The sequence below is a fragment of the Lactuca serriola genome, chromosome 8 (genome assembly GCF_051521515.1).
Source record: "Lactuca serriola cultivar US96UC23 chromosome 8, Lser_US96UC23_V15, whole genome shotgun sequence".
In the NCBI taxonomy this organism is placed as follows: Eukaryota; Viridiplantae; Streptophyta; class Magnoliopsida; order Asterales; family Asteraceae; genus Lactuca; species Lactuca serriola.
Window position 1 is genome coordinate 333,344,314 of NC_136415.1, and position 10,190 is coordinate 333,354,503.

The following is a 10,190-nucleotide window of genomic DNA, read 5'->3' on the forward strand; positions in this document are numbered from 1 at the left end:
CAACAAAACCCTATTATAGTCTTCCAACTTGTTCGATCAGTTCCACTACATAAACGATCCCCATTTCTGACATGTCATTAGGTTAAAAGAAGTTCCCTGACTAAATTAGTCAAGTATTTGTTTAAAGACTCAAAATTCTTGTAACTCAAGATAGGGTCAGGAGAAAGACACAGCTCACCCTTACTCATCCCTGAAAAACAAAATCTAAGCCAGAAAATGAAACATTGTATAATGTAAGTTGTAAAATAGTAACCAGTCGCAAAATAATTTTGGACTTAAAATTTTAATGTTAGGCTTAATTAATAGGAGGCTTATCTTTAAAAATAACCCACAGGTTCAACCTTGACTGGTAAGGAAAGAGCCCTTGTACTAAAATAATAGAAGATATAAGCCTATCTATCTAACTTATTTGATAAATGTAAATGAAGTATGCCAAAGATTCTCTACAGTACAATGCACTCATCTAAGCTGTCAACATGTGTAAGTGATTCTCCAATTGAACAATTTTACTCCTCCCAGTGGCTAAGGATAACAACATCCAAGTACTGGCAAAAACATGTTCGATTAATCAAGATTAAATGGAGAAATCCAAATTTCTAAATCTGGAATAAGGGTAACTCATTGTAAGTCTTGAATAGCATAGTGATATGTATATACATTTGATACCCGTAGAGAGAAACAATTTACCTCAATTAAATTGTAATAGAATATAACCCAGATTTTGATACAACATTAAGAGATAAAAGAAGAGAGGGAGAAGTTTTTATTTAATCAAATATTTAAGATGAGATGAGAGGGTGTACAAGAAGGTTCATGTACTGATCGGCATCGAAGGAGGTGGTGTTGATAGTGTCGAGAGTGGCGAATCTTGATGTGGTGTTGGTGGGAGCAGAAGTCTGAGAAGCATCCTGTGAATAGAAACTTGACAGCAGATCTCGAGTTCTCTTTACCTTATCATCCTCTACTGCCATTTTTCTCTTTCTCTCTAGTCCCTCTTCACCTGTAATATTTATGTTTCTTCTCCTAAACAACACTTAATTAGATATCTTCTATGTAGTGTATAACTTCCTCCCTTATCTGAGAGTACCAACAATGTAAACAACACAAATACCAAGAATGTAAACCACCACAAATCACACAAAAACATGGCATAACTCATATCAACAACATTATTTGAGACATTCTACTAACAATTCACGCACAAATAGGCATTAGTCATATTAAGTGCTTCATGTTAACATCAAACAAGATTAACACCTAACTATATCAACCAGATGTAATTCGCAAAACCCTATAAACTGCTTTATTTCAAGAATCACATTAAACCAACTACCAACTGTAGACTTTATAACAGCAAATCCGATTATACCAAACTGCCTTAAAATCGTCTGCTTCATCGATTCTAAAGAGATTCATGTGCTTTTATCGATTCCAATAAAATAAATAAATAACTCATCAGCTTATACCGAACCAGAAAAAGAAATCCGGATTGCAACCAATAAATTGGGAACCATATAGTAGAAATCAGACAAGAAATTGAGTTCTAGATTCAAAACTGAACAAGCAAATCACGTGCTTTATCTATTCCAGAAATCAACATTCAAGTATCGATCCTGGAGGTATAACCGGATAAAGTAAGCAGGACTAACCGGATCGGAGAAGGAGCAGTAGCCGGCGCCGGAGATCGGAGGTCTAGACGGAGATCGGAGAGGGTCACAGCTGATGAACATTGTGAAGGGGAGTGTGAAGAACGAATGTCTGGGGGTATTTGGGGCAGAATGGGGGTATATAGGTAATTTTAGTGAGGTGTTCAACTACAAGTGCCAAAAACTCATAGAACTTGAAACCAACAAAATAAACGGGTTTTGCTAAAATATTTCAATCCTTTTAAATAAAGAGAAATTGAGTAATCATATTTTTGGGTTTTTTTTTCAAAAATATAAAGCTTTTTTTTTAAATTAACATTTTGGTCCGGAATGGGTCATTCCAGACCCAAAAAACGGTCCAAGTCCAATAATGTAGTCCAATGGTATATATATGGGTCTCACATAAAAAATCTGGAATTACCATATCTGAAGCACGATATGTCCGCATTTCGAACCAAATTTTGAGCATGGGTTCGTAAAACCAAGTAAGTTCTACACTTTAAGTTACTTTGCATTTGGTTTTCTTAAACATATTTCAGAATGTACATAATGGTCTGGAACACGAGAAACAAGTCTGGAATATCTAGATTATCTTTTTTTATTATTATTATCTTTTTCTCGTTGTACATATATGAATGTTATGTGATTACTTTGTAATGTGTTTCTAATCCATTTGTTTAGTCTGGAATTAGGTATTGTAGGAGTTTCGTAATGGTAATGTAGGTCCAGAACACAATGAACGTGGTCTGGAACCCAATGATCTATTCCGGAATGATGATCGAAATAACTATAATATATAATTTTTTTCTAAGCATTGTTTAATATCTCATGTTAGTCCAAAGATGAGTTAGCGTGGATGTTAAAAAAATGCGTTTTATGGATGACGAAGTTGTATTCCATTTATAGAAGCTTTCGGAATTGCGTCCGATAAAGGTAAAATTGAAAAACAATAATTTTATAATTATAATTTATTTTTACGGTAATGTATTAAAAAGTTTTTGAAATTTTGTTTTTGTAGATAAAAAACGACAATGTTGAGTTTCAAAATAAGATATAAAAATAAACCAGAAAAGACACTCATAAAATTAAGAAAGAAATCAGAAAGGGTGTTCAAATTTAAATTGAAAGCAGATAGGACTCCGAATGATGGCATCGAAGCAAGTGCTGACAAACCTGTTATGATAGACTAGTTGCAATTATGTTTTTTTTATGAATGTTTCAGGAAGTGTTTTTTATTGTTATTAAATACTTTTATGGACATTGGTTTTTAAATAATATATTAATATAATTTAGGTATATTCTATTTTTAGTCTCCAACATCCAGTGACTCGAACGATGAGGATGAGTTGCCTATAGAGTATGTTATACCACGTCTTGAAGACGAGCAACGACGTCTTGTTGATGTTGTAATTCAAACTAATAGACACGTAAGGAAACCGACAAATAATATTGAGAAATATATGTCGTTTAGTTGCGAATAACAAATCCAATTAATATTATTATATTTACCAAGTTTCGTCCAAAACCATATCAATCATTCACGATTAGATCTGATTATAAGAAAGGAAGAAGAAGACTGTCATGTTGTTGGACGAAATTAAATGCAAGACAGTAAAACAAAACCGACCTGTTGATTGTTGATCTTGAACTTCAAATAACTACACAGATCGGACTCCTGTCCTTAAAGGTTTTTACTTCGTTTATACTGGTTGTAAGCAACAGAGTAAAACCCTAGGATTTAATGCAGATCTATCGAATTTCCAACAGCACTGGATACCGATAAACACAAAATGAATACTCGGAAACTGGAAGAAAAAACCACAGAGAGTGGGAGAGAGTTTCGATTTTCGTGAGTGGTTAATACAGCTCCTAGGAGGCAATATTTGTAGGGATCGAAACCCTAGAAGGCGTGAAACGGGCCCCTAGAAACCCTAGGGCGACGACTTGCTCTCCAAGCAAGCCGTTTTCTGAGCCTTCCAGAACATTCTTGTTGGGTTATGAGCATTCTAACACTTCTTAGTGTACATGCAACCCTAAATACCTTGGATCTATGTTTTTCTCTATTATACATGCAAATATGAACATCCAAGGTATTATCCTAATCTAGCATATAAAATAATGAATATAACAAGATAGAATACATACCTCTTTCATGTAGAAAGTCTTCATGAAGCTTGAGTGCCAAGTGCCCCAAGCGTGACACCTCAAATGATTCAGACAACACCAAATACACTTGGAATACCTTGAGAGGAATCTACACTTCATGAAATCGGCTAGCCCTTCTCTAGAATGATACTAGTCACCGATTTTGTCAAGAATAAGATCTTTATATAGTGTTACAATTAGGATAAACCCTAATTGTCATGACTTTCCATTTCCTTGGATCCATGGGTTCAAATACACCATGGAGCATCCATGGACCATCCTATGGGTTTTAGCCCAACTTGATTATCCATGGAGCATTAGCCCACTATACAAGTATGGATGATTTACACAATCAACCCATATATTTAATTAGTCTTCTTTTGATCACTTAATTAATCCTATATTAATTCTTGATCAATACTAATTAAATAATCTTATTAGTCTTATTATTAATATACTAGAACTTATAATATATTAATAACCATAAGTGTCTTACTTCTCTCATTATAGTCTATCCAAGTGCATGATGTCATGCAACCCAAATGGACCATGCCGGGTCGGGTCAAGTCTTACCAATTATAGTTATGGACTTAGACATTAATCCAACAGTCTCCCACTTGGATAAGTCTAAAACTAATATTGCGTATGACTTCAGGAACCGACTGGCAATCGTAGCTCTCAAAAGCTTTTGTCGAACTCTGACCTTGTAGATGAACTCTGACCTTTGTCAGTGACTTGTCTATTAGATAAGGGATCATATATTCCTCCATTCTAGATATCATATGGACTGAGACATGGATTATAATCATTCTCTCTGTCCATTTGTTTTTTCGCGATTTCCAATTTATGATGACTGACTAATTGAACAAATCAAATCAGTCTTGGCCCGGCCGAGCACTTCCATTTGTCATCATCAAATCATCGAGGGGCCCACAGATATCACTTTTATCCCGAAGGTAAAAGGAATGGATAAACTTCGACTCATATGGCTTGTTCTACTACTTGTTGAATCATACACAAAGATACGTTTTATAGCACCGAGTTACCAAATGCGTTTTCGTGCAATCAATGTACTATCAACTCATAGTAACAACTCATATCTCTAGGTTTGAAGAATATAAGATATTATCGTCTCATGATCACTCGTGATAAAATCCATGAAGTGATTCCAATGAGCGCGGGTTGAATCCAATACCCAAAATTTATGAGCACTCATGAGTGTTGTAGCCCTTTGTCCAACACCTTAGACCTCTACAAGCCAACCCATGACAGTCTTAATTCATATCTACTTCCAACATATGACCGACTGTGGATGGTTTGAATAACTTAGTCATTCCGGAAGAATAACCCAGTTTATTCGGGAAGTCAAAACATGCAAAGTGAAACACAATAATAATTGAATCCAATATGGTATCAAAACCTATGAACATAAATAAAACACCTTTTATTTATCACCATATGATTACACATTATTCATTGTATACTGTTTCAGCTATCAACTTTATTCTTGAAATTAAAACAATAGTTGTCCCATGCTCCAAGCATGTACACTATGTTTTCTAAACACTAGTCATGCCATACACCAAGTATGCATACTATGTTTGTCTATGATCTTTACTTTGTGAACTAGATCCATTGAACATAACTTCAATGATTCTCTTTTCACACTCTCAAATCCTTACTGCAAATACAAGAATTCCAAATTCATGTCATTTAATGAAATCTGTTGGATTCTAAACTTATATGCATTGATCCTCTTGTAATGATTATGCACAAAGTCAGAAAGACTTGACAACAATCATTACAGAGTATTCCGAAGGAGATTCGCTCCTTGGAAACATCCTTCTTGCATTAAGTTTCCTAATCTTAAACAGATTGAAGATTCTAACTTTGAAACATTTCCAGATTCCATTTTGACTATCACTTCTGAACAAGAGTTGCCTCCTTCCAGATTATGTCAATATGGTCCTTCCAGAATTATCACTATACTTCCAACTGTCCTTGAGCAACCAATATTTGGTAAACCTTAGATTGTCCTTGACAATTGTTTAATCCTTTTAGTCATATCCAGTTCTAAACCTTTTCCCTTCTTAATGCCCTAGGCATTTGGAAAATTTTAGAAATGATGAATATAGCACATGTAATCGATCCTATATCCGAAGCATATGGGACACGATTCATGATGTCTCACATAAAGACTAAACCAGTCTTTTGCTATAATATGTCCATTTCAATTTGCCAAGTTCTCATAATTCAGATTATGAAAAAAGGGATGCCGTAATCATAATTGAATTTTAGAACGCAAATAATGGACCCATATACAGAATTTCCTTATGTTGAGCCATTCCAACATGAAATTCATATATATATATATCATCGACTAAATGATTAAAACCTCACGATCTAAGCTTATTGATTTGAGATGAAGTATAATTTCCTCTCCCTTAATTATAGCAAAACAACTCTTTCCCAATTGAAACTTTTGTTTTCTATAACTAACATTGCTAGCTTGCAATACTTATCATAATTATCATGATCCTACTAACATGATGATTATTAGCATAACACTTATGCTCCCACTAGCTTTGACATGTACTCAGAAATCAACTGGACTTCTAGAAATCAATACTTCATTGACTTTCTTACCAAAGTTCAGATTTCTGATACTAGATTGTTTTGATAAGACTTTATCAAAATCATACACCTTCTCTTAGATAGCACACTTATGTGTCTAAACAATTATGAAGAGGGATGTCGTAATCATAATGGTTAGACCTTTTTGCCACTTCTCACAAGTCCAGGTTAGTGTGCCTGTAAACCACACACGGTCCACTAACGACTTTGAGAATGCAAATATCACAATTGCTATCTAGCTAAAATCTACTTAGTGAAAGTGTTTCCTCACCATCATTTTCATGAATCGGAGAGAAACCTTATGACACTTAGATTTACTGGTGTATGTGTTCTTATCCATGTGAATTGTCAAAACCATAGTCACAAGACAGGGATAATGACAAATCCAAACTCATATGGATTGAGCTCAATCTTAACTTCTTGCTACCTGGCAGCTCAAGGGCCTGCCATTGCTTCCAAGTTGTTGTGCAACAAATTGAGAACTCTAAGAACTTATATACAAATCCAACTTTAACTGGAAAGGGCATAGAATATGTCAACACGATAGGTTATAAACCTCAAGTCGTGTGTAACGCCCGTGTTTCTAGGCTAGGCATTAATATTGACATAATGGTCTAGGTTAACCTTTGTAACTCATTTAGAAGAAATGAAAAGGAATTATGTGAATTTTATGTGAATTATGTGTTTTATGCTTAATTATTAGGGTTTAATTAATTAAAAATAAAAATAAGCGTCAAAATTAAAGTGTGAGATAAGCCCGATATCTTTACATAAAGTTGTAGTGGTCGAAACAAGGATTTCGGGGATATAAGGAATGTCGAAATCCGAGTTATAACGAAGAAGTTATGACCTGTCGAAGTTTCGCGACAAAACCGGCACGGTGCTGAATGTCGTAAAAAGTGAGTTTTTGATAAACTACTTTTTAGCCTTAGTAATCTAAACGAAAGTTGTAGTATTCGTTAAACCGAGAAGTTCGATAAAAAGAACGCCCAAATCTGACTTCATATGAGGAAGTTATGATTTTTCGAAGTTTCAGCGTAGCAGTAGACAGCTAAAAACTCGAATTTTAGATCGAGCGATTTTTAGCCGACACAACCTAAACGAGAATTGAAGGTCTCGTCATTAGGAGCACAACGGTAAAAAGTCTGACGAAAACGGACGTCGGATGAAGAAGTTATGAATTTTTAACGGATTTCCTGTCCCGGTCTGTTAAAAATAATAATATAAAAATTAAAGTCAAAATTAGCCGACGAAGTCTAAACGGAAGTTGTAGATCGTAATTTTAGCTACGCATGCATATAAAGAACGTCAAAAACGGAGCTCGTATGCGAAAGTTATGGATTTTAGAAGTTTTGGCACGAAAACCGAGAAATTTCGCATAGTCACAATTGCCACGTCACCCTCGCTTAGAAAGTGACACGTGTCCTGCTGAGTCACCTGGCTGCTGAGTCATTAGGCTGCTGAGTCACCGAGGCTGCTGAGTCATGCGAGCCACGTGTCCTCTTCTGATTCGACCGAGGAGGAGGCCCAATCCGAAGCAGCCAGCTCCCCAGCCGAAGCTTCGCCCAGCTGCCGCGTGTGTCCGAGCCTCGCATAGCCTAGCTCCGAGCCTCGCAGGTGCGCCAGCAAGTCGCGGTCCACTTAGAAGCCGACAGCGAGCCCTCGCATGTGCGAGCCATGCGAGGCATGTGCGAGACCCTCTGCGAAGCCTCTTAGCCGTCGGATCCGGAGACTTCTCAGCCGTTGGATCAAACTTCGGACCCTATAAATAGAAGGGTACCTGCGAGGGTTTCCGGTTACTTTTGGAATTTTGCCACTTTTAGCCCCTTTCTCCATATTTTCTTCATCTTAACATCCCGCAAAGCCCCGGTATCGATTGTAAAGCCCGGAATACTCCACGAAGTGCCCGAGAAGCCCGGAAAATTTATCTTTTCGGTTTTGAAGCCCGACCTTTCGCAGAGCCCGGTTTCTTAATAAAACTCCCGGTTTTATTAAAAACGATCGTTTTAGGAAACGAATTGCTGCCCGATTATCATCAAATCAAGTGAGTATATATTCACTTTCAATTTACACATAGATATGAAGTATTTACCTTAAAATACGTGTTACGTGTAAATATGTTAATTGTTTATTTGAGGTGAATGTGGTGTTGATATTCTATACAAGTTTTAAACTGTATATATATTTTTATCTACAAATATGTTGGGTAGAACATGGGTAGTTAGTTGGTGTGTGATAAAATAAAGTGATGAGAGGTATCGATGTTTAAGATGATCTAGTCATCTAACAGAGTATAGACAACGGCCACAAACTATTTTAGATAGTCCAGTGGAACGTTAGTAGACTCGTAATCGGTACATATGTTTGAACTATATGTTCATAAAGTGTTCTTGAACTATATGTTCCTTAGGTGTTTTTGAACTATGTGTTCATCCGTTAATTCTTCTTTTTGACACTATTACGTGTCGGGGTACGGGAGCGTACGGGAGTACTTTATTAGTATTTTCCCTATGCTTTTATTTTGAAGAGATTTGGAGTCTTCGTTTCTTTTGTGAAGTGATCGGACGAGCTTCATGAGTCAGTGTTTTCCTTTCCGATGCCGGATAGGGGTGAGTCTGGGGGTTCAGACCACAGCCTAGGCATTAGTTAGTGTTTTCATTTCCAATGTCGGATAGGGGTGAGTCTGGGGGTTATATACCTCACGATATTCAGACCACAGCCTAGGCAAAGTTCGATGCTGGATAGGGTGCGTCTGGGGGTTATATACCTCACGATATTCAGACCACAGCCTAGGCATTGATAACTACCCCTGAATTAATTGTCTTGTGGTTCTTTCTTTTACGAACAAAGGTTCGTAGTTAAACTTAGTCCATTCATTCAATATCTTTATCGATCCTTGTTTACTGCTAGAGGATTTCTGAAGCAGTTTGGTTAGTTAGTTGTTCATATCGATTCTTTAGGTTAGATCTAGTAAGATCACTGTATAAAGTTAGTATGTAGGAATCGATGTTGTTAGTTCCTGTTGAGTAAATCTTGGTGACGATGTAACGTCGTGCCGATTAGATAAATCTTGGCGACAATGTGACTTCGTGCCTATTTGACATAAATTGTTGAAGGAAAACAATGTTGTCACCCCGGTGTTTGTTTTATTTGACATAAATTGCTGAGAAAGCAATGTTGTCACCCCTAATGAAAATCCTTAGGCTAGGTTCCTTGTGATAGTTGTTTTAGGGACGTAACGTGAGGATAACGGGAATGGGTAATTGGGGTAATTTGGTTGACTGATTGATGTTTAAACATAATAAATTTATGTATTGTGGGTTGAAAACCCTATATGCTCACCAGGCTTCCAAACCTGACCCACTCAGCTTTTTATGATTACAGGTAGTGGACCCCGAGCATAGTCGGATGATGATGATGAGTGATTTTGGATTATAGGCCATTAGTTATAAATAACTGTTGTAAGGCTTATAATGTCTTGTTTATGCTTTTGATCTGTATCGGAACATGACATCCCGAGGTTTTGTTATGAAATAAAAATATATATTTCTTAAAGCAAAGTTTTGATAAATTTTTATCATGTTTGACTTTGGGAACAAATTCCGCAACACTTTTAATGAAATACTCTGATTTTATTTTAAAAAGCATAAACGAAATCGGTCTTTTCTGGCCGTGAAATTGGGGATGTCACATCGTGTGCTAGTGAAGAACTTCAGGTTTTATTCTTGATTAATTCTTGAGACTTTCAAGACCTTTAAGACTCCC

The 10,190-nt window shown here is 36.3% G+C and overlaps 1 long non-coding RNA gene across 1 annotated transcript; it reads right to left on the minus strand.

Annotated features, from left to right (window-relative positions):
* Window positions 1–675: 675 nt before the first annotated feature.
* Window positions 676–1,832, minus strand: LOC145069187 (uncharacterized). The gene is made up of 2 exons (XR_013689361.1): window positions 1,650–1,832; window positions 676–1,023 (listed from the first exon to the last, which is right to left on the minus strand). It is a non-coding gene; the product is annotated as an uncharacterized LOC145069187 (long non-coding RNA).
* Between the last annotated feature and the right edge of the window lie 8,358 nt (window positions 1,833–10,190).